Source organism: Oncorhynchus mykiss, chromosome 2 (assembly GCF_013265735.2).
Source record: "Oncorhynchus mykiss isolate Arlee chromosome 2, USDA_OmykA_1.1, whole genome shotgun sequence".
In the NCBI taxonomy this organism is placed as follows: domain Eukaryota; kingdom Metazoa; phylum Chordata; class Actinopteri; order Salmoniformes; family Salmonidae; genus Oncorhynchus; species Oncorhynchus mykiss.
This window is the reverse complement of record NC_048566.1, coordinates 72,888,029-72,914,277: the sequence shown is the minus strand read 5'-3', so window position 1 is coordinate 72,914,277 and position 26,249 is coordinate 72,888,029. Positions and strand designations below refer to the sequence as shown.

General features: G+C 40.8%; 1 protein-coding gene across 2 annotated transcripts in view; it reads right to left on the bottom strand.

Moving 5' to 3' along the window:
* Positions 1–25,961, bottom strand: part of tln2b (talin 2b) — a 141,909-nt gene extending 115,948 nt beyond the window's left edge. For both annotated transcript variants that reach the window (XM_036954987.1, XM_036954991.1), the window contains exon 1: positions 25,864–25,961. The gene's annotated coding sequence lies outside the window, so the exon portion shown is untranslated. The remainder of the gene's footprint in view (positions 1–25,863) is intronic.
* Positions 25,962–26,249: the final 288 nt, after the last annotated feature.

Below are 26,249 nucleotides of genomic sequence, written 5' to 3'. Positions count from 1 at the left end.
ATCCGAAGGCACTGTAGATATCAATAATAAGTGATATCCATATTGCTCGTAGACCATACCACTGCGGTCATCCTTACCTCCAAGCGTTTATTCAAGTTGGATAATCTTTGGATGCCTACAGCAGTCGCACCATTGGAAGACATAGCTTGGACTGTAGCCTACAAAAGCCTAATCCTGCTCTTTTCCTGTAACCCATCAAACGTATTTGCTGTGTCATCATAGGAACTTGTGGTCAGACATGCTCAGGAGGAACCAACTTAAATGTGCGCCTTTTTAAAATTCTGATTTAAATGTCATTGAGAAAACAGAATAGTGTCAAACATTTTTCTGAATTTATAAGTAATCATCTAATCTGATTACAATATTTCTGCTGGTAACGTAACGGATTACAGTTACAGTTTTTTTGTAATGTGTTACCCCGGTGTATACTTTTAAGTCAGTAGTTCCAAAAGTAGCGCTCATGAGCCAAAAGTGGTCCCAGGAAATGGCGTACTGTGTCACATACTGTATGTGCAGATACATGCACCACATCATTGCTCTCTGTCTTGCTCTGCTGTGTGTGCATCTGGTGTCACTCAAATGGCGAGGGGCTGAAGCTCATTGGCTAGAACTTTAATTGCTTGGGGGCTGGCTCACAAGGGGGAAAACGGCATAGCACAGCTTCCAGCTGTGGCTAATTGAGGTAAATTTGGCTTCGTGGCTAATTGAGGTAAAACAGTAATTCTGCTCATAGATTATGCATGTATGAACTACACATGGACACATTCAGCCCAAAGTGGGAGATTTAAAAAATACTTAGTAGTCGCCAAAGTTCCCGGAGCATATCTTTAAAACTTCCACATCTTGTGAGGCAGGGCACAGTGTCCCATCCCCTCCAGACACATAGCAGGATTCTTTAATATCTCCATTTAGATATGATATTTCCATGTGATCTCCTTGCCAGTGCCCTGAGAGCAACACAGACAGACAGGAAATAAAACCAATGTTACCTCCCTGGGCCTGCGTGACTTTATTAGCATGGCTGCTACACATGTAGCAGCAACAAATATGATTTAGGTCAGACAGGACCCAAAACAAACCACAGCAGACAGACAGGGTGGATACTGGACAATTTCGCAGAAACATAGTAATGCTGAGGACTCTCTTTTTCGCTTTAAAATGTATGCCAACCAAAAACCATTGAATGCGAAGTTTAACAACAACTATATGCGGAAGTTTACTTTAATAATTGCCACCGAAAACATTCCTAAAACTCATTTACTTGAGGAACAGTGAAGATGCAAAGTTTGGCAACAGAATGACAGTAAATTCTCCCTCTTATGTTTGCCCGTTTTCTAAAACTGTTAAATATCTACTATAAATTAAGATTCAAAGAGATCTACAGAAAGAATGGGGTGTCAGCTATGATATGAGTTTGAAAATCTCTCTTTGGTTATTGAACTACAGTAAGTGAAGTGGATCAACACCCGGTAACAGAATGACATCATGGGTACTTGATCTGTTCTATACAGAAATGCAACATTTTGAATGTCATTCTCTTTATGGTGATGTATCCTGAATAGGTACAAAAAAAAATGTAGAAAGACATAATATTCTCTTATGCATGTTTAGTTATTATTCTACACACTGGTATTATTCTAATGAGCTCTGCCCTCAAACAAGACCACATTTTGTTGGTGACTACTATGATTTCCCATTGTGGCAAATTCAATTGCAATCATTCTGCAACAGATTTTTGGGTCAATCTGTTACCGTTTTAATCACTTAATAATTCATAACAATTTTGTTTATCAGTAAAAACACTAAAATGGTAGGTCTACCTTTACGTGTTACTTTTGTGAACTTTCATAATCCTTCCTCATGAGAGAAATTAGAACAATTTAAAGTTTTTATTTTAACCCCCTTTTTCTCTCCAATTTCGATCTTGTCTCATCGCTGCAACTCCCCAACGGAGAGAGGCGAAGGTCGAGTCATGCGTCCTCCGAAACATGACCCGCCAAACTGCACGTTTTAACACCTGCTGGCATAACCCAGAAGCCAGCCGCACCAATATGTTGGAGGAAACACTGTGCAACTGATGACCGGTGTCAGCCTGCAGGCGCCCGGCCCACCACAAGGAGTCGCAAGAGCACGATGAGCCAAGTAAAGCCCCCCCCCCCAGCCAAAAGCTCCCTTAACCCGGATGATGCTGGGCCAATTGTGCGCCGCCCTATAGGACTCCCGATCAAGGCCGGTTGAGATACAGCCCGGGATCGAACCCGGGTCTGTAGTTTCACCTCTAGCACTGCATTGCCTTATATCACCTCCTGAGTGGCGCAGCGGTCTATGGGGTTTTGGTTACAGAATGATAAGACAAGGAAATATTTATTTTTAAAACTTACATAAGGCAAATAATTTCTGCAAAACTAAATATACAGGGGCCTTTACCTCAACATTATTATGTTTTGATGTATTTCTAATACATTTTAAGACTTTTTCAAGTAGATTTTCTTTCAAGACCCCTGAAATCAAAGCCTTTGTTTATTCCACATTGGGATGGATGGAAAATGCCTTAATTAACCCAAAATATAGACTCTTTGCTTTCATTTGACAGCAAATTTGAAATTATATCAGATGTTGGTGCTCCTTTTACATGGAAAATACCTGCTGCTAAATGTTAGGATGTTCGCAACAATAATAGAAGACTGATGCTTAACCACAACTTTACCAGCTTCAGGCAACCCACTCCAGAATGGGTATTTTTTTATCTCAATTATAGCAAAATACATCACGGTTACTCCAAATTGTTTTGTATGTGTCCCTTTAAAAGTGAGTACAGAATGTAGAGTACTTGTAACAGCTCTCTAAACCACAGAGGGTACAGGACATAAATGAATCAAACAAATACAAATAACATGATCAAATATTCAAACTGAGCAGAGCACTCAAATAATACTTTTGAACAAAATATCCAAAATCACCATTTACATGCTCACAGACAGACATGTGAAATGAGCCATTAGGAACTGTGCCATAAAAGGCATCAAGAGTCTCTTTCTATCAAGTTCTAGATTTCTAATCATCTTTGAAAAGATAACTAGAAGTTGGGCACATCTGGGGAGCAGCTGTTGCCAACCCGGCCCGGCCGTCTTTAGAGTTCAGTAGGTTAGCAGCCTTCTGGAGAGACACCATCTAATCCCAAAATAGAGATTCTGTTGAAAATGAAACAAAAAAGGGTCACAGGGCCTGCCCCCCTGCTCAATGCAGAAATACACCCCCCTTCCACTCTCACCCCCCTTTCCTGGAAGAAAGAGATCCCAAATGATTAGTTGTGCCTTCCCATGGGACAGGAAGGATGCAGGGGGGGGGGGGGGGGGGGTAATTCAATTAGCCTCTCAGCTCTGCACCAGGTCTGAGCTGTGAAGGGAATCAAACATATCCATCTCACTGGGGTAGATTATATTACATTATACTGGATCTAGTCTACACAGCAGCCGCGTAGGCATGGGTCGGGGCCCACCCAATGGGGAGCCAGGCCCACCCAATCAGATTGAGCAAAAAAAAGCTCTCTACTTGTCAGTGTTCCAAATGGGCAGAGGTGGGTAGTATCCTTCTACAAGTGACGCGTTCCATGTACTTAAATACATTTTTTCTTGTAGTGGCACAACTGAGGGAGAGGGGAAATGGGCCAACCAAGAAAAAAAAACACCCTTCAAAGTGGAAAGGAGCTGTTCGGAAGAGGAGGATGGAGGAGGGTAAATACTACCTTGGCAGGAAAAAGATGATTGAGTTGACTACGGCAATTGATATCTGCTCTGCTTGATTATTTTTTACTCATATGATTCTTACCCGAATACCTATTTTTATGTTTAATTCCATGCTGTAATGTGTCCGATTTGCATACATGATTGATAGTGACATTTCGATATTGTAGTTTGACTGTTGTAACACTTACCTGATCCTCCTTGATATTTAATTTTGAGTGAAAAAAATGAAACATCGCACTTGGTGTAAATCTTTTCAGTATGCATTCACCATCACATGTACTTGAAATTATAGTGAATTTTTTTCTTCCATTAATGCTATTGAAATTTTGAATAAATTTCACATCTCGAGTACCATTGACCTTTTCATTAAATTGAGCACATTGATCGATATTAAAATAAACTTTGAATAAGACTGTAATTGAAAACTGGACAGCCTAAGGACTGACTTTAATGTCAGTCTTCATTGGAGACTACCTGTGCTGGAGGACACCTGCAATTTAGTATTTTTATTAGGATCCCCATTAGCTGGTGATGATGCAGCCACTACTCTTCCTGGGGTCCACAAGATGGTGCTGGCAGGCTTGAAGAATAAATGAATGTCAAATCAGTTGCACTAAGTTGTTGACTACGGTCACCTGTAGTTGTAAAAAATGACCAAACAAGATTTGTAACCACTTAAGTAGTTTTCTGTCTGGATACTTTTTTTAACCCTTACTTGAGTAGTTTCTTAAAAATCGAACCCTTTTTTTCTCATATTTTATGCATTCAATTACATCAACTAGCCTGTAGCTATGCATATTCCAGTTTGTGGAAATCTGAAATTAATGTAGAGAATATAACACATTGGATCTAGTAAAAGATAATACAAAACAAAAAAACATGCTTTTTCAATTTTTTTTTGTTCCATCATCTTTGAAATGCAAGAGAAAGGCCATACATTGAGATCGGATTCTGTGTAATTTAGATTTTTTGTCCACAAGATGGCAGCAGTGTGTGTGCAAAGTTTCAGACTGATCCAGTGAAGAATTACCTCACTACATAATATTTTGTATCAGGTCTGCCAGGAGTTTCCCCAAATGTGCCGAATTGGTCAATTTATACATTTTCAAGTACATAACTAGAGAACATATCCAATGGTAATAAAAAAAAGTAAGTTTACACACTTCCAGGAATGTCATGAATGGATCATTAGCTTCTCTACAGAAAAGACACTAACCTTCACATATTTAGATGGCCGGGCGGGGTGGGTGGGGAGCCAGAGACAGCAGTGGGGTTAAACTATAGAACCCAGTTCCTACATTTGAATATATAAAATATATATTTTTCAAACAAAACTATACTAAATTTTATCTCTGGGAACCTCAGGATGACAAATCAGAGCAAAATTACTGAATGTAAGTACCTTATTTACCTTCAGAGGTGAATGTATCAAACAAGTTGCCATGATAGTGTTTTGTTGTTGTGCACTATCCTCAAACAAATAGCATTGGTATTTTTTTTCTGTAATAGTTACTGTGAATTGGACACTGCAGTTAGATTCACACACATTTAAGCTTTCTGCCCATATAAGACATGTCTATGACCTGGAAAGTTAGCTGTTGTTTACAACGTTTTCTAGTCACACTATAGCATATTGAGCAAAAACTGTACCGGTTTAAGGACACCGATCCCGTAGAGGTTTTACTTGAGTAACAGTAATTTAATTTAAGTACAGATTTTCAGTGCTGTTCCCACCACTACAAATGGGACCTTAGTGAATTTACCTAAACATGCACACTCCATAAAATTCATAGCAAGCAGTGCACTGGAATGACCATTCACTTTGGCCACCCCATGCATCATGTGATGGGTAGCCAAAAATAACTAACTGAAAGCCACAACCCCAATAACCCATGAATTTAACTGCATTGGTGGATACTGTATGTCACTGTGCTTCTATGGCCATATACACACACAATGTCACTGCCTACTTAATTTGTTCATTTAGCAAACAAGACAGCTCATAATCCAGAGCTTTTATCAGTCAACACACATATTTTCGCTTTAACTCAACATTTCTCAGCCTCATGACAAAAATGTGTAGAATAGCATGTGATTAGCTAATCAACTGCACATTTTCCTCTGTAGAACTGCAGGAAGTTAACTGTTATTTTGGCCCACCCAGATTTCAGCAGGCCCACCCACCAACAGATTTCTGGCTACGCTACTGGTACACAGAGGACCACTGGCATCACTGTCACAGGCAATGGTGGTGAGCATTAAAGCCAGTCTGACATACTGTAGATCCCTCAGGTGGTAAACACAAGCTTTGAAAAACTAAGTTCTGGCACTTTGACAACCTAAGCCGGAACTTGGTACACTGACTAAATATGTCTTGTGAAGGTGAACAGATTGCATGCTGCAGCCATCAAAGTACAGAGCGAACTGCCATGGTCCCTTTGTTGTCGCATGACAAGATGGTAAGCCTCCAGCACAGCAGCTAGCTTCCTCCATGTGTCAGTAGTAGAGCTAGCTCGCGCTCTTTCTCTCTCTGTCTCTCACAGGTGTGGCGTTCAAACGTTGCTCAATTGGTATCAAGGCACCTAACGTGTTCCATAAAAACATTCCCCACACCGTTACGCCACCTGACACTGACATCAGCATGACTCAACAGGAACCGGGATTCATTGGACCAGGTGATATTTTTGCACTCCTTAATTGTCCAGTGTTGGTGATCGCATGCCCACTGGAGGCCGGACACTTCTGAGATACTTGAACCGGCGTGCCTGGCAAGACGATCATATCATGCTCAAAGTTGCTTATGTCACTCGTTTTTCCCATTCTAACATTCAATCGAACAGTAACAATGCCTTGTTGCCCGTCTGCCTGCTTTATATAACAAGCAACTGCCACGTGACTCTCGGTCTGTAGGAGCTAACCATTTTCACGAACAGTGTACCTAATAAACTGGCCAATGAGTGTATATCAAATGGGGAGACCAACCAACAGTGTTCATAGTGATGGTATGACCTTTGACCTAAGACTGGCACACACAGCTGGTTGGTGTTACATGACACTTTCTGGGCATGCTGGTCATTTATGAACATTTGAACATCTTGGCCCTGTTCTGTTATAATCTCCACCCGGCACAGCCAGAAGAGGACTGGCCACCCCTCACAGCCTGGTTCCTCTCTAGGTTTCTTCCTAGGTTTTGGCCTTTCTAGGGAGTTTTTCCTAGCCACCGTGCTTCTACAACTGCATTACTTGCTGTTTGGGGTTTTAGGCTGGGTTTCTGTACAGCACTTTGATATATCAGCTAATGTAAGAAGGGCTATATAAATACAATTGATTTGGCCTGGAATGACTCAGGCTTTACAGGAGCCATCTCCTGGGGATGGCAGAGGAAAGCCTGTCCGCCCTGTGTGGCCCACCACCCACCACTGGGTAAAGGGCCACCTCAATTCTGTGGAAACTGAAGACCCACATGGGACAGACTGCAGCTGCCATGCATCAAACAGAACAGATGGTAAAGGTGGCAAGAAGTTAACACAGTATCATCTTAAACCTACACACAGCATACCCATTTGGGTACTAGACAAAAAGTGCTTGCATTTACTTTTTTCTATGAATTGATCGTTTTTTAAAGTAACTCTTCTGACTACACCTTGCATTGCCAGTCGGCTGCTATATATTAGATGAGTTGTTCCACCAATGCGGTGCTTTTTGAGAAGTGTAACTTGATTTCATGAGGAGCACATGTTCATCCTAATAAGTTCATCCTAAACATTTCTTAATAGGTTAAATAGAAGAAAATGCAATGACAATAGTATGTACCTATTAGGGGCCAAATAAAGAAACAGGGCTGACAATATCTTAAAACAACCATAAATCCCCTTGTGAAAGGGGGAATGGAAGCTGAACAGGGAGTGGCAATTGAATGCAAGCTTCACAGTGTTGTTAACATTTCTAGCCTGTCTATCTATACGTAACAGGGTTGGTGTGTTATGCTCGGTCTGCTCAGTTTTCCACCACAAAACACCAGCAAATGGCCATAAAGAGTAGAACCAGTTTACACTAGGATTTGACTATTACACGTTCAATGTTTCTTTTGCAAAAAAATATTTGAAAAGGAATAGCTTCACCTTAATAACGAGAGTTCAGATTACGTAACAGGGTTGACCTTAAAATGAGGGACATTTATATAAATGGCTTTCAAGGGAACAAAATAACTGGGACTTTACAATGATGAAAACCTGGAGGCATTTTGGGGTTAAGTGGGTTAAAATCTTCCTAGAAGTCATAGAAGGTGCATAGAGGCACATGTAAAAATGCTGAATTTTGGCACTTTAGTAAGTCTAATTCATAAATAATATCTAATTGATTGAATTTTCCATGTCGTCTATAGTAAAGGGAACTTCATTTAATATAACAGGATTTGTACTTAAAACATCAAAAGTGCACAAAAGGCACTCATTTCGTGGAACAGCCCAGACATTGTCTTCTGGAAAAACCCCTCCAGGCAGCCTCAGTAGTTTGTGCATTGCAGGTTGTGCATTAGAAAGCAGTGGTAATGTTTATTGGTACAGTAACAGAGTAAACTGCTGTGTGAACATGCTGTCCACAGTGACAGCTACCATACAGACACCATGCCATTTTCACTATGTCCACTGATGCTGTTTTTAGCACAGTGCCCTGCTGGACACAAGCATTTACTCCGACATGGTGGATATCTACAGTGAGGCAATGGTTGGTTGCGGAATTTACCTTTTTATGCCCTTTACTTAAAGCTTCATTTCTTTTCGTCCTTATTATTATTATTATATAATCTTTAAATATTGCATTTGAGTTTGGGTACATTATAAAGATTGAGAGAGAGAGACAGAGGGAAAGAGAGAAGGGGGGGGGGGGTATGTAACTAATGATTCATTCAAAGCCATGATTGAATGCATGCAGTGATGAACAAAAAAATACATTAATGAAAAATGTCTTCCATCAAAATTATGATGAAATAGCATGATCCATCATAGTACCTGACATATCCCTGTACCCATCTCAGCTCTCAAAAACCCTACAACGACAGTATGATTGCACTAAGTCAGTGTCTTACTGTAGGTATTGCAATTCAACCTTTCCTACCCATTACAGAACCATATAATAAAGTAATAAGGTCTGAGGAGATGTGGTATGTGGCCAATATACCACGGCTAAGGGCTGTTCTTATGCACAACGCAACACGGAGGTCATGGACACAGCCCTTGATATATTGGCCATATACCACACCTCCTCGGGGCTTATTGCTATTATAAACTGGTCACCAACGTAATTAGAGCTGTATAAATATGGGTTTTGTCATACCCGTGGTAGACGGTCTGATATACCACAGCTGTCAGTCAATCAGCATTTAGGGCTTGAACCACCCAGTTTATAAATGGATATAACTAAAACGTTAACTTTTTTTCCCACTACTTTCATAATTTCTCATTATTGAATGCATCTGGCACCAAAGTAAGTAGATCCTGACATTGTAAATAAGATACTTGTAACAAATTGATAGAGAGCTTTAGTGTCTCTAGCGAATTCCTCTCTTTTCATATAGGACATGTGGAAAGAGCTCAAAGCGACGCTGTGGCTGCTTCATCCCATAAATATTGCATAGTGAAAGAGCAGATTATCACACACAAGAGGATGCACAGGAGACAGAGTGTAAGCATGGACATGATTGCAGTGGGAATTGAGGATGAAGCTACTTAATTGGGACATGTTCATGGTGCTGTGCTGAGAGGTTAAGAACACTAGAGAGGTCATCATTTCCCAGAACAGGTCTTCTGTTATGTTACACAGTGGAAAAGCACAGCTCATAGAGCTCAATACATTGTGCTGAACAGTGCATGAATGCAGTAGCTCTCTGCTTTATGATGAAAATGGTCAAAATGAAAATGGTTTTGTTTTGATGATAATCAATAACGGTATTTATGGTTTAAAATGCAATAAATCATCTATAAATAGCAAGTATCTACCATAGAAGCTGCACAGTTTATAACAAGCATGTCAAATAAATGTCACAAACAATAGCCATTGGGGAGCACAATAGGAGGCAAATCTACATTGTACACTGAACAAAAACATAAAACGCAACAAACATTTCTTGGATCAACACTTTACATGTGGCGTTTATATTATTGTTCAGTATAGAATGTAGAGTAATATGATATGCAGGCTTTGTTGAACATTAGCTCTAAATATTCAATCTCTTGCTCCTACATCAGTCAGAAGACTAGAAGAGTCCCATGCTTCTGTGGATATAGGCCTACAATATACTGACAGTATAGTACAATACTGATCTTAACCTCCTTAACAGCTGTTGTGATTCTAACTCAGATCATAGTTCAGTAATTATACAGCTAATCTTACTGTATCAGAGATGCACCAAATACACAGGCAGGTTCCTAGAAATTAACACTCTATCCAGTTCCTCAGCTACACAACCAATTGAGAGGAGTGTGGTGCCGCTAACAGCCTCTGGCTATACGGATGGAGGGGATAAGTAATAGGAGTGCTGAATTAAATCAAGACCTGCTGTGGGGGCTCCTGCTCTATCTAGGAGTCCTGTTGACACAATTAGAGACAGAAAAGCACAGAACACAAAGTACTCAACACAGACAAGCTGCCAACCAGCTCTTCAGTGTACTGTGACTGTCAGACCAAAGCTTGCACAAAACAAGGCAATGCATGCTCTTTTGTTAGAGAGGGAAGACCACACAGTGACGACAACTATGATGAAAACCAGAGCTTGTGGTAGCAATGAACAAGCTGAACACTCCAATGTCAGAAAATAGAAACTATTGCTAAATTAAATACTATTTCACAGCAAATGTTTCAAATTGGTGGGTCATTGTAATATTTTCATGATATGTGAATTCATTGCTTATAAATATTTAAAAAGGTCTCTTTCATTAGTCACTGTTACAGATGTGATACTAGATATCATTTCCCCAGTGGGTAACCTGAGAATGGCTCCGACTTTAAGACAAGGTTACTGATGATATGCTGAATGCACAGGACTAAAGCAAGGCATTCACTCAACACAGCTTCTAACAGCCAAGTGCATTTCCTTTCCAAATGTAAAATAATTTGCTGTCTGCCAAAGCGGCCCACGCTCCGCTCTCCCTGTGAGGCAAGGTTCTGACGCTGTAGCCATGAGCCAGAGCAAAGTGGCTGCCTGGCTGGGCTGGCCTGGGGAAGACACAGGGCTCTGGAGAGGAGGTGTCACTGGGTCAGCAGCACGGTGAGCAGCACGATACAGAGGACCTTAAGTAGAGGACAGAAGTATTTTCAGTGGTGCTCTATAGACAGTAGGGTCATCTCCTGCAGACAAATAAGATGAGATCAACTGTGCAGTTCAACAACAATATAATTGTGTTGTTGGTTCATTTGTCGTTCTATTTCCATCCAAGCTCCCTGCTCCCCCAGCCCTTGGCCTCATCTGTTGTCCAGTGAGTCTGCATTTAAAGTCATTGGCCAACTGCCATCATGACACACTAACAGTGGGATGATTTTCAAACTATACAGTATTTAAATTTTGCCACTCTGATAGACAACGTCATTTAGAATAGAGAGAACTACTTTAGTTAAAATGAATCAAATGTAACTGACTATGTCCAGGAGGTATACTGGTCTGACATATTGAGCTCTGATATTTCATCAATACGGATCAATGAGTGGCTCGATCAGCAGTCTTAGCATCCCACTCCTATGGATCCTATGTGGTCCTGTGAGAGACTGCCAATACAGAGCACTCCCAGTATGCTGATGTAGGAAGGGGGACAATGCCATCAGGACCCCACAGAGCTTGCTGCTAAAATTGAGTGATTACTCAGGAAACAAGAACATGAGTTGGGAGATTTTCAATGTAATCCATTGAATGGTCCTTTGGAGGAAAGATTGCTGACATACAGTACCAGTCAAATGTTTGTACACACCTACTCATTCAAGGGTTTTTCTTTATTTGTACTATTTTATACATTGTAAAATAACAGTGAAGACAAAACTATGAAACAACACATATGGAATCATGTAGTAACCCCAAAAAAGTGTTAAACAAATCAAAATATATTTCAAGTAGCCACCATCTCATTGATGACAGCTTTGCACACGCTTGGCATTCTCTCAACCAGCTTCATGAGGTAGTTACCTGCAATGCATTTCAATTAACAGGTGTGCCTTGTTGAAAGTTATTTTGTTTGAGCCAATCAGTTTGAGCCACCATCAGTTGTGTTGTGACAAGGTAGGGGTGTTATACAGAAGATAGCCAAGAAAGAGGGATGGAGTGCTGCATCAGATGACCTGGCCTCCACAATGACCCGACCTCAACCCAATTGAGATGGTTTGGGATGAGTTGGACAGCAGAGTGAAGAAAAAGCAGCCAACAAGTGTTAGGTGAACAGTTTGTCAGTGCAGTAGATCAGTCTTTGCTCTGGTTAGTGGCTCCATAACTGACCACATTGATTATGTGGCCAGATACTCAATAGTACTCATTCAAATCGTTAGTGGTGGAAACAATCATATAAAACCCTGAGGAGCATCAGTTGAACTTTTCAACTTTCATCCTTTTCACATGCAGCTGAATAGAAGACATCTCATGATCCTTACCACAGATAATAGATTTCCCTGTAGGGGAAGCAGAACCAAGTCCAAAGGCATTCCTTTCCTTTTCAATACATCAGATATTTTGATCAAGCTTTTCCCATGAGAAACTCTCTATAAGTATTGCCTATCTAGTAACAATCAGACTATTTATAAACAAACACACACACACACATTAACAGCATGTTAATAAGTATCCCTCTGACCTCAGGTTGATAAATATATATATATATATATTTATATATAAACTGGGTGGTTCGAGCCCTGAATGTTGATTGGCTGAAAGCCGTGGTATATCAGACTGTATACCATGGGTATGACAAAACGTTTATTTTTACTGCTCTAATTACGTTGGTAACCAGTTTATAATAGCAATAAGGCACCTCACAGGTTTGTAGTATATGGCCAATATACCACGGCTAAGGGCTGTGTCCTAGTACTCCACATTGCGTCGTGCAGAACAGCCCTTAGACCTGGTATATTTGCCATATACCACACACCCTCGGGCCTTATTGCTTAAATACATACCAATGATGACTGCATACAATACCATGCATAATTACTGTCAAAACCTAGTTTAAATGAAATGACAGTTTGCAGTATTCAATTCTATAAAATATATAATTCTTGAGGAATTAGCAATACTGAAGAAATGCTTATCAGAAAGTAATTCACTCAGTTCCCAACCATCCTCCAAGGCCGAATAGAAACTTAACAAGAATAAAGCTTTCCCATTTTCAATATTAAATTGGACCTTTCACATTAGAAGCTCACCTCAAGATACCATACATACATACATACTGCTATATTCAACTTTACTTCAATGTATTACACAAAGCGAGAACACAAACATGGAAACTAACCCAAACAGGGCGTTTGAGGGAACATATCCAAATGTTGTCACATTGGCCGCTGGCTCAGACAGGCACCCTGTTTGACCCATAGATGAGCAGGCTGGCAGCATGGCACGTACCAGTGCCCTGACCTGAGATCTACCACACTGGAGTCAGTCTACTGACCTACTTGTCATATGTCTGCCATGGCAGAGTCTACCACAGCTCCAATTACTACTGTCACTGCTATACATACAGATGATAAGATGTTTCATAACCATCATCTAAAGCTGCTTCATTGTCATGCCACTCAAAAATATCTCTAGAATAATCCGAAGAGCAAAGACCCCATCTTTATTGAAATGCGGAGCCACATCAACATATTTTCAAAGAAATGTCATCTATGTAAATATGATACGATTATTTGACCATTTAAAAAAGCAAAAACTTAATACAACCACACGTGGATAAAATGCATTTAAAAAGTGTAGATACTTTTTTCCATTGTGGTTCTTGTTAACAAAATACATAAATTAACAACAAATTAAAGATGGAAGAATGGAATTAAGGCAGTTAGGAAATGTCAGTATATATATTTTTTTCACCTTTATTTAACCAGGTAGGCTAGTTGAGAACAAGTTGTCATTTACAACTGCGCCCTGGCCAAGATAAAACAAAGCAGTGCGACACAAACAACAGAGTTACACATGGGATAAACAAACATACAGTCAATGACACAATAGAGAAAATAAGTCTATATACAGTGTGTGCAAATGAGGTAAGATAAGGGAGGCAAGGCAATAAATAGGCCATTGTGGCAAAATAATTACAATTTAGCAATTAAACACTGGAGTGATAGATGTGCAGAAGATGAATGTGGAAGTAGAGATACTGGGGTGCAAAGGAACAAAACAAATAACAGTATGGGGATGAGGTAGTTGGATGGGCTATTTACAGATGTGCTACGCACAGGTGCAGTGACCTGTAAGCTGCTTTGACAGCTGGTGTTTAAAGTTAGTGAGGGAGATATGAGTCTCCAGTTTCAGTGATTTTTGCAATTCGTTCCAGTCATTGGCAGCAGAGAACTGGAAGGAAAGGCGACCAAAGTAGGAATTGGCTTTGGGGGTGGCCAGTGAAATAAACCTGCTGGAGCGCATGCTACGGGTGGGTGCTGCTATGGTGACCAGTGAGCTGATATAAGGCGGGGCTTTACCTAGCAAAGACTTATAGATGATGGCTTGAGTATGGCCTGAGTGATGCTTCCGCTGCAGTAAAGTGCCAGAAAATCAACCACACATCAGTAGTGTTCAGAAACAGTCCCTTGTCTCTCTAAAATCTCAGACTCCGGTAGCAAGATGTTGTGTTCCATTTGACTGTAGCTATGCATCATCAATAATATCTAAGTAAGAGTGAAAGTGGAGGTGGATTGCTCAGCTGTTGTGTAGAGCGAGAGAGTGACCTCTTAATCACATGAACATTCTTTCTACTGTACTTGTCCTTTAACTCTGTAAAAGACCAGGACTTCCCCTGGAAAAAAATAGCTCTGACACACAGAGAGCAAGTGAGGGAAGTGATTCTGGAAAATGTGTATTTGAGGAATGAGGAGGGAATTATTCCAACAATGAGCCCCACTCAGTTCATTCCTCCCAGGAGACAAGGCGAGTTCACTTACTTCATTCCAGTCAACATGCATAGATCATTCTAGAAAATGCCATAGAAAAGTCACATGGCATTATGCACCATAATCTAAATCTAGTGGATAGAACAATATCGAACCAAAGAAACATTAACTGTCTCTCACTGTCTAAGTAAAATAATGTCTTGCTATTTAACCTGAACACACACAGACCCCCCCCCCCCAACAACCACCCGAGCAAACATCCATACAGACTTAACTTAATGTTAACTTAATTAAAAAAACATAAACCTACTCTCCAATCCTTTCACTGCCACTGGATCAAAGGGATAGTTCATAGTACCCACTGTTAGTCATTGCTAAACCCATCCACCATGCTAGAAATACATATTGTTGAACCCAAGAAGAAAAAAATAAGATAGCTACCTTGTGTTCCTTAAAAAACAGGCATGCCCTACAGAGTCTGATGTGCTGTGGCCATATAGAGAGCAGTAAGCAGCACGTAGCACATCTATTTCAGTTGAAAACAGAGAACACAAAGGCAGGGTCAGAGCTACAGTAGCACAGGGTGTGTTGCAGTTTCCAACTCCCACACACTCTCTGATGACTCCAAAACCCTCACTTCCCCAATCCCTTACTTCCCAAACCTCTGACTAAACATTTCCTGGGGAATTCCGTCCAGGAATGCTATGTTAGTGACGGAGCAACTGCAACAGCTGGGAGGAAAACTACTTTCTAACGGATGACAGGGAAACATAGGCCTTCTCTCACACACTGTTAACAGCAGCTTGTCCTCTTCACTGGCACTGTGCAGTAGATCAAGAACGACTGACTGTTTCTAATGAACCTTTGACTGAGTGACCTTTGTCACTATGATGATATTTATTTTTTGACAGCTTTTTTCACAGATCTACATATTATTTTTGCAACAACAACAAACAAAAAACTCCCCTATTGATGTCTAAGCACATTAGCCTTGTCCCACATATTTCTCCTCAAACTTACATTGAGCTTCAAATACGTTTGACTGATGGGCTCCTGTCCTTCCTCTATGACCCGGGAAATAGCCAATGAGAATCAGAATGTCTCCGCTGGAGCAGAGGCCTTCTTTAAGGAAGTAAACACATGGGTAATTAATTGGATTTATTAAAGCCTTTTGATCATGAGTGATGAAGAGAGAGTAGCATAGTTCATTACACTGTCATTAGCACCTGTTTATCTAAAACACATGCCACAAAATGCATTAATTTGCCAAAATTAAAATGTAAAGACAATATTTCTCTAACATGGATCACTGTGCCATTTCCCATTACATTTTTGCAGAGTCCCAAATGGGATCTCAAGTACTAGTAATTCCACAAAATACAATAAACCTACAAGTTGAATAATTTACACAGAGGGCAATTTTGCATGAATTGGAGCTTGTTTAACAAGGACCTTAATAGCTTCCCATAATCCAGAGTACTTTTCATAGGCTGTGTTTATACAGGCAGCCCAATTCAGATTTTTTCCACTTATTGGTCTTTTGATAATCATCAGAATTGGGCTGCATGTGTAAACACAACCGTAATGGCCTCTTAAATGGGTTGCTTCTGATCAGGCAAAGTCAATGTAAACCATTAACGAGAGAGCTGAAGTTTAATTACTCCAGCTAGATGGCAATACAGATGGGGAAATGACAATAAGAGGTAAACATAAACTGTAATAAGCCATACTGTTTGAAATGATATCAGCTTTCAGTGTGTATTGACTGTACTGAGTGTATGTTGAATATAATCTGATACTGCACACATGACAGAGACAGGATGACTTCACTTGTTAATTGTCTAAGCCAGGTAATCTACTGTACTACTGTAGGTAGGCCTATATCTTGCATATTGTGACGACTACATCAACAACTGATAGAATATGGTGAAAGCCATCCAGTAGTAAAGAACGGAGTTTCTACCTGTGAGCCACCCACATGGATCTGACTACCTAACTCTGTTGGAAGGATCCAGAAATATGCTGTGTACCTCAGCCAGTTTTAAAAGTGGTACAGTGCTGCTGATATTGTAACCTCTGGTCATCCTGCAGATGTAACCACTGAATCGGAAGCTGCTAAATTCCCCTCTTTGTTTTCCATGAGGTGATGTTAGATTAACTGTATAGGATTTTATCAGTTGCCGTTGGCAAGTGCATGCTCTATCTGAACTTACAACCCTTGTGGTAATGTGAGATAATTATAACTGGGTACATGGCAGACTGATGGAGCACAGATGCTCTGTACTGTAGGATCATGGGGAGTTTTACTTGTATTTAAGAGCAATTGGAGGCCACAGAAGGAGAGTTGTATGGCATTGAAGCTCGTCTGGAGGGTTGTTAACACAGTGTCCAAAGAAGAGCCAGAAGTATACAGAATGGTGTCGTCTGGGTAGAGGTGGATCAGAGACTCACCAGCAGTAAGAGCGACATCATTGATGTATACAGAGAAGAGAGTCGGTCCAAAAATTGAACCCTGTGGCACCCCCATAGAGACTGCCAGAGGCCTGGACAACAGGCCTCCGATTTGACACACTGAACTCTATCAGAGAAGTACTTGGTGAACCAGGAGAGGCAATCATTTGAGAAACCAAGGCTATCGAGTCTGCCGATGAGGATGTGATGATTGACAGAGTCGAAAGCCTTGGCCAGGTCAATGAATACGGCTGCACAGTATTGTTTCTTATCGATGGCGGTTAAGATATCGTTTAGGATATCTTGAGCGTGGCTGATGTGCACCCATAACCAGCTCTGAAACCAGATTGCATAGCGTAGAAGGTATGGTGGGATTCGAAATGGTCGGTAATCTGTTTGTTGACTTGGCTTTCGAAGACCTTAAAAAGGCAGGGTAGGATAGATATAGGTCTGTAGAAGTTTAGGTCAAGAGTGTCCCCCCCTTTGAAGAGGGGGATGACCGCAACTGCTTTCCAATCTTTGGGAATCTCAGACGACACGAAAGAGAGGTTGAACAGGCTAGTAATAGGGGTTGCAACAATTTCGGCAGATAATTTTAGAAAGAAAGGGTCCAGATTGTCTGATTTGTAGGGGTCCAGATTTTGCAGCTCTTTTAGAACATCAGCTGACTGGATTTGGGAGAAGGAGAAATGGGGAAGGCTTGAGCGAGTTGCTGTGGGGGGCGCAGTGCTGTTGACCGGGGTAGGGGTAGCCAGGTGGAAAGCATAACCAGCCGTAGAAAAATGCTTGTTGAAATTCTCAATTATAGTGGATTTATCGGTGGTGACAGTGTTTCCTATCCTCAGTGCAGTGGGCAGCTGGGAGGAGGTGTTCTTATTCTCCATGGACTTTACAGTGTCCCAGAAGTTTTTTGAGTTTTTTTGAGCTTGAAAAAGCTAGCCTTGGCTTTTCTAACTACCTGTGTATATTGGTTTCTAGCTTCCCTGAAAAGTTGCATATCACGGGGGCTGTTAGATGCTAATACAGAACGCCATAGGATGTTTTTGTGTTGGTTAAGGGCAGTCAGGTCTGGAGAGAACCAAGGGCTATATCTGTTCCTGATTCTAAATTTCTTGAATGGGGCATGCTTATTTAAGATGGTGAGGAAGGCATTTAAAAAAAAATAGCCAGGCATCCTCTACTGACGGGATGAGATCAATATCCTTCCAGGATACCCCGGCCAGGTTGACTAGAAAGGCCGGCTTGCTGAAGTGTTTCAGGTTGCGTTTGACAGTGAAGTGTGGAGGTCGTTTGACCGCTGACCCATTACGGATGCAGGCAATGAGGCAGTGATCGCTGAGATCTTGGTTGAAAACAGCAGAGGTGTATTTAGAGGGCAAGTTGGTTAGGATGATATCTATGAGGCTGCCCGTGTTTACGGCTTTGGGGTGGTACCTGGTAGGTTCAATCATAATTTGTGTGAGATTGAGGGCATCAAGCTTAGATTGTAGGATGGCTGGGGTGTTAAGCATGATCCAGTTTTTTTTTGACATTCGCTTGCCTTTACTATCCTGTTCTTCAAACAGTACATGTCATTCAAATATGATTACTTTATGCAAAGTCCTACAGTGCACTTTAAGTCTGATTTTGGCACACAGTCTCTAGTGCAGGGTGCCCCAACTGGTGGCCTGCGGGCTGAATTAAGTTTTCTGAGCAAAATAAATAATAAAAGATATATATATATATATATATATACAGTGCCTTGCGAAAGTATTCGGCCCCCTTGAACTTTGCGACCTTTTGCCACATTTCAGGCTTCAAACATTAAGATATAAAACTGTATTTTTTTGTGAAGAATCAACAACAAGTGGGACACAATCATGAAGTGGAACGACATTTATTGGATATTTCAAACTTTTTTAACAAATCAAAAACTGAAAAATTGGGCGTGCAAAATTATTCAGCCCCCTTAAGTTAATACTTTGTAGCGCCACCTTTTGCTGCGATTACAGCTGTAAGTCGCTTGGGGTATGTCTCTATCAGTTTTGCACATCGAGAGACTGAAATTTTTTCCCATTCCTCCTTGCAAAACAGCTCGAGCTCAGTGAGGTTGGATGGAGAGCATTTGTGAACAGCAGTTTTCAGTTCTTTCCACAGATTCTCGATTGGATTCAGGTCTGGACTTTGACTTGGCCATTCTAACACCTGGATATGTTTATTTTTGAACCATTCCATTGTAGATTTTGCTTTATGTTTTGGATCATTGTCTTGTTGGAAGACAAATCTCCGTCCCAGTTTCAGGTCTTTTGCAGACTCCATCAGGTTTTCTTCCAGAATGGTCCTGTATTTGGCTCCATCCATCTTCCCATCAATTTTAACCATCTTCCCTGTCCCTACTGAAGAAAAGCAGGCCCAAACCATGATGCTGCCACCACCATGTTTGAAAGTGGGTATGGTGTGTTCAGGGTGATGAGCTGTGTTGCTTTTACGCCAAACATAACGTTTTACAATGTTGCCAAAAAGTTCAATTTTGGTTTCATCTGACCAGAGCACCTTCTTCCACATGTTTGGTGTGTCTCCCAGGTGGCTTGTGGCAAACTTTAAACAACACTTTTTATGGATATCTTTAAGAAATGGTTTTCTTCTTGCCACTCTTCCATAAAGGCCAGATTTGTGCAATATACGACTGATTGTTGTCCTATGGACAGAGTCTCCCACCTCAGCTGTAGATCTCTGCAGTTCATCCAGAGTGATCATGGGCCTCTTGGCTGCATCTCTGATCAGTCTTCTCCTTGTATGAGCTGAAGGTTTAGAGGGACGGCCAGGTCTTGGTAGATTTGCAGTGGTCTGAAACTCCTTCCATTTCAATATTATCGCTTGCACAGTGCTCCTTGGGATGTTTAAAGTTTGGGAAATCTTTTTGTATCCAAATCCGGCTTTAAACTTCTTCACAACAGTATCTCGGACCTGCCTGTTGTGTTCCTTGTTCTTCATGATGCTCTCTGCGCTTTTAACGGACCTCTGAGACTATCACAGTGCAGGTGCATTTATACGGAGACTTGATTACACACAGGTGGATTGTATTTATCATCATTAGTCATTTAGGTCAACATTGGATCATTCAGAGATCCTCACTGAACTTCTGGAGAGAATTTGCTGCACTGAAAGTAAAGGGGCTGAATAATTTTGCACGCCCAATTCTTCAGTTTTTGATTTGTTAAAAAAGTTTGAAATATCCAATAAATGTCATTCCACTTCATGATTGGGTCCCACTTGTTGTTGATTCTTCACAAAAAAATACAGTTTTATATCTTTATGTTTGAAGCCTGAAATGTGGCAAAAGGTCGCAAAGTTCAAGGGGGCCGAATACTTTCGCAAGGCACTGTATATTACACACACAGTAGCAGTCAAACATTTGGACCCACCTAGTCATTCCAGTGTTTTTATTTATTTGTTCTATATTGTAGAATAATAGTGAAGATATTAAAACTATGAAATAACACATATGGAATCAACAAATCAAAATATATATTTATATTTGACATTATTCAAAGTAGCCACCCTTTGTCTTGATGACAGCTTTGCAGAAATACTGTAGGGTCTTGTTTTGGAGGACGCATGGCTCTCGACCTTCACCTTTCCCGAGTCCATACGGGAGTTGCAGCGATGCGACAAGACTGTAACTACCAATTGGATATCATGAAATTCTGGATAATTATTATTATTTTTTTTTAAATTAAGCTCTGAAAGAGTTTGAAAGGGCAATATAATTCCACATTAACAGATTGACACTGAGACTCACTTTTTGATTTAAAAACCATTGCCAACCAAAAACCAGTGATTGATAAACCATACACCGATATGCAGAAGTCTACTTTTAAAAATTGCCACTGAACATTTTCCTGAAACGCATCTACTTGAGGAACATTGCAGATGCAAAGGTAACAAAATGACAATAAAATCTCCATCAGTTTTTTTATGTGACCACATTCTCCAAAAACTCTTAAATATCTACTCCGCATTCAGATTCAAAGATGTCTGCAGAAAAATATGTTTTGGTTATTGAACTACAGTAAGTGAAGTGGCTCAACACCCGGTAACAGAATGATGGTAACAGAATGACATCATGGGTCAATGATCTGTACTATACAGAAATGCATGGTTATGAATGTCATTCTCTTCATGGTGATGCATCCTGAATATGTAGACAAAAAGGTAGAAATTTGTAATATTCTCCTTTCCATGTTTGTATATTATTCCACACACTGGCTATTATTCTAATGAGTTCAGCCCCCAAACAAGAGCAAATTTGGTTGGTTCAGATAGGACAAAATCGGTATCAATTATCGACATCCATTTTTCTCAAGTTTTAACATCACATCACAGTACAGCACAGTAGAGCACAGTACAGTACAGTCTAGTACAGTACAGCTCAGTAAAGTGCAGTAAAAAAAAGAGTAGATTATAGTTCAGTACAATAACAGCTGGTGTCTGTGCGTGCATATCCCAACCAGAAGCCATGGATTATAGGCAACATCCGCACTGAGATAAATGCTAGAGCTACCGCTTTCAATGAGTGGGACACTAATCTGGATGCTTATAACAAATCCCGCTATGCCCTCAGAAGAACCATCAAACAGGCAAAGCATCAATACAGGACTAAGACTGAATCCTACTACACCGGCTCTGACGCTCGTCGGATGTGGCAGGGCTTGCATTACGGACTACAAAGCGAAACCCAACAGTGAGCTGCCTAGTGACAGGAACCTACCAGATGAGCTAAATGCCTTTTACGCTCGCTTCGAGGCAAGCAACACTGAAGCATGCATGAGAGCACCAGCTGTTCCGGGCGGCTGTGTGATCACGCTCTCTGGAGCCGATGTGAGCGAGACCTTTAAAACAGGTGAACATTCACAAGGTCGTGGGTTTCAAGCAGACCACCATAGTCCTTGTGCCCAAGAAAGCGAAAGTAACCTGCTTAAATGACTACCACCCGTAGCACGCACGTTGGTAGCCATTAAGTGCTTTGAAAGGCTGGTCATGACTCACTCCAATTCACATACCCCCCCCAACAGATCCACAGATGAAGCAATCACACTCCCCTTTCCCACCTGGACAAAATAAACATGTATTTGAGAATGGTGTTCATTGACTACAGCTCAGCGTTCAACAGCATAGTACTCACTAAGCTAAGGAGCCTGGGACTAAACACCTCTCTCTGCAACTGGTCTTCCTGACAGGCCACCCCCAGGTGGTAAGGGTAGGCAACAACACATCTGCCACGCGATCCGCAACACTGGTGCCCCTCAGTGGTGTGTGTTAAGTCCCCTCCTGTACTCCCTGTTCACCCACGGCTGCGTGGCAAAGCACGACTCCAACACTATAATTAAGTTTGCCGACGACACAACAGTGGTAGGCCTGATCACCGACAATGAAGAAACAGCCTATAGGGAGGTGGTCAGAAACCTGGCAGTGTGGTGCCAGGACAACAACCTCTCCTTCAATGTTAGCAAGACAAAGTAGCTGATCGTAGACTACAGGAAAAGGAGTTCCGAACAGGCCCCCATTAACATCAACATGGCTGTAGTGGAGCAGGTCGAGAGATTCAAGTTCCTTGGTTTCCACGTCACCAACGAAACTATCATGATCCAAACACACCAAGACAGTCGTGAAGAGGGCACAACAACACCTTTTCCCCTTCAGGTGAATGAAAATATTTGGCATGGATCCTCAAAAGGTTCTACAGCTCCTCCATTGAGAGCATGGTTGCATTACCACCTGGTATGGCAACTACTCAGCATCTGACTAAGGCGCTAGAGGGTAGTGCGTACGGCCCAGTGTATCAATGGGGCCGAACTTCCTGCCATCCAGGACCTATATACTAGGCGGTGTCAGACGAAGGCCCCAAACATTGTTAAAGGCTCCAGTCACCAAAGTAATAGACTGTTCTTTCTGCTACAGCACGGCAAGAGGCACCGGAGCGCCAAGTCTAGGTCCAAAAGGCTCCTTAACAGCTTCTACCCCAAAGCCACAAGACTGCCGAACAATTAATAAAATGGCCACCCGGACTATTTACATTTTGTTTTGACACTGCTGCTACTTGCTGTTTATTATCTATGCATAGTCACTTTACCCCTACCTACATGTACAAATTAATTTGACTAACCTGTACCCCTGCATATTGACTCGGTACCGATACCCCCTGTATACAGCCTTGTTGTTATTTTATTGTGTTACTTTTTATTTTATGTTTTACTTTATTTAGTAAATATTTATTTCTTAACTCTATTTCTTGAACTGTATTGTTGGTTAAGGGCTTGTAAGTAAGCATTTCACGCTAAGGTCTACGACACCTGTTGTACAGTATAGTGGAGTAGAGTATAGTGCAGTACAGCACAAAAAGTAGAGTACAGCAGAGCACAGAGTAGAGTAAAGAAAAAAAATAGAGTATAGTTCAGTACAGAAGAGCACAGTAGTGTCCAGTAGAGTATATTACAGTATACTGCCTACTAATATGTGCTCTACTGTACTGTATTTCTAATGTACCGACCTCTACTTTTGACTGTATTCTACTGTGCTCAACTGCAACTCTGGTTTGCGACTACTATGATTTCCCATTATGGCCAATTCAATTGCAGTAATTCTGTTACTTATTTTTCAGTCAATCTGTTACCGATTTGATAACAGAGTGATGCGTATTAATAACTTTATAATTCATAAACAAAATGATCAGTAAAAACATGATCTACTTAGTAGGTCTACCTTAACTTGTTAATTCTGTGAATTTACATAATCCTCCCTCCTCATGAGGAAGAGAAATGTGAAAACATTTTAAAGATATGTGGGGTTTTGGTAACAGAATGACAATGAAGCAATATCTCAAACTTATAGAAAGCAGAATATTTTCTGCAAAACTAAATATAAATGATATGTTTTTTTAAGAACCCTTTTATATGTGACCAGCAATCAAAGCCTTTGCTTATTCCTAATCTTTAGGGTGGAAAATGGATGAAAAACATATCTATGCCTTTATTTCCCAAAAAATATAGATTAGCTTTCATTTGACACAAAATGTGATATGCTCATATAAACTTTATTCAACTTGCCATCTGATTGGCTGAGTCGAAATCTTGCCATTACACGTAAGCAATCCTTTCAGATCTACAGGAATGTATTGTGGGTAAGGGGTCAATTTGGAATTCAGCATGTCAGATGGGGGTCCATGCTGTTCAGGTCCTTGGGATGTCCCTACCACCATTAAAGTTGAACTTTCAAATGGTTACGGTAAGGGTTAAGGTTAGGGGAGGGTTAAGGATGTCCCAAGGATACCAGTTAGCACAAAACTTGTCACATGACTCAAATGAATGGTACACATATAGGCTACCTAACAAGTAAGCTTGCTGTGGAGCAGAATGCCTTAGGCATATCGACTATTAAGCAGTGTGTCTGTTGACAAAAGCTGACCACAAGATCACACTTTAAATTTAAATGTATTTGATGTCTGACCAAGTTATGCATATGCATGACCAAGTAGTCTCGAATACCATGTCATGATATTTGGCGCATGCTATTGTGTGTCCTCTTACCACTCCAAATGAGTCTAGAAAAATATAAATACGATCTTTGACTGGTCAATTTGGACCGCTATTATGACCATATCTTGGGATGCGCCTTTGGACACCTGCTACTACGATGTCTTTAAAATGCAGTGCAGCTGTATTACCATGCAGTGTCACTGGCGATGGTTGAAGGACTAACTCGTAGCCTTTTGTGACTAAATCTGGACACAACTCAGCTCTGCAACTACATGAACAAGAAGGCAGGAGTAGCAGGAATCGCAAACAGTTTGCTGCTTCCAACATGCACTCAGCATCATAGGCTTATAATGTAAGCTATTGGCTTATGTAGGGCAATGAGGGGGAGGGAGGCTCGTCGTTTATAGTTATCGTGCAATGTACCTACATGTAGGCTAAAGTAAAACACCCAAAATGTACATTTTTTTCCCCGGTTCTCATTTTAATCAATGATGCTCTAAATAACCCATGGACAACATTTATTAGGTTACAGCTCAATCTCATCATCTGGGAAATGGTTGTCTTGATGTACTGTAGGCTAGTAGTAGAGTAGTGGTGGGGTAACGTTAGTGGCTTGAAATGTTAGGTTAGGCTACAGTAGCCTAATTCTATTAGTTTTGGGAACATGACCGTAGCATTGATAGGTTTAGGACATACCATTCAAATATGACAGCAGTGACTGTGGAATATACAATGTCAATAGGGGATTGCCTCACAAGTTCGCACATCCTTCGGATAACGGACTGAATGTCTCATTAGCAAGATAAGGTCCTGGAAACTATAGTCCAAATATTTACTCAATATAGGCAATTATGTTTAATTAAGTAATACCATTTCCCCATATTAAATAGCCTACGTGTTTGCAGGTGCAATGAAATCAACCATCATTCAATTCATACGACATATGAAATTAACACACTAGCCTAAGTGAAAACAAGTGAATAAATACTAGCCTAATAAAATATACAAAGACACATACTAACCTAAAACATCAGTGTTAAAAACACATTGGAACGATAAAAAAGCTTAAATCCTACCTGAAATCTGTCAATCGTTAGTGCATGCGGGTTGAAGTGGATGTACACACAATCACAGTGTAAGCAGTAGCAGTCCTGCCTCCACCGTATCAAGCCCCTCCTAGTTTTGTGGAATCGTAAACGACCGAAAATAAAAATGTACCGATTTCTGTGCGCAGAAATGAGGAAGCGCGTCGCACGCAACACATTTCCAGCCTGTCTTTTCAATACAGTAGGCTGACATTAATGCAGTATATGTAGACCTATAGCCCTATATACCAAAGAACTTAGCGCATATTCAGTAGCACTAATTGTACAGCAATAACTACATGTGTGTGTATTTGTGTGAGTGTGTGTGAGGGAGGGAGAGGGGGAGAAAGACAGAGAATCACTAACCTTCGAGTAAA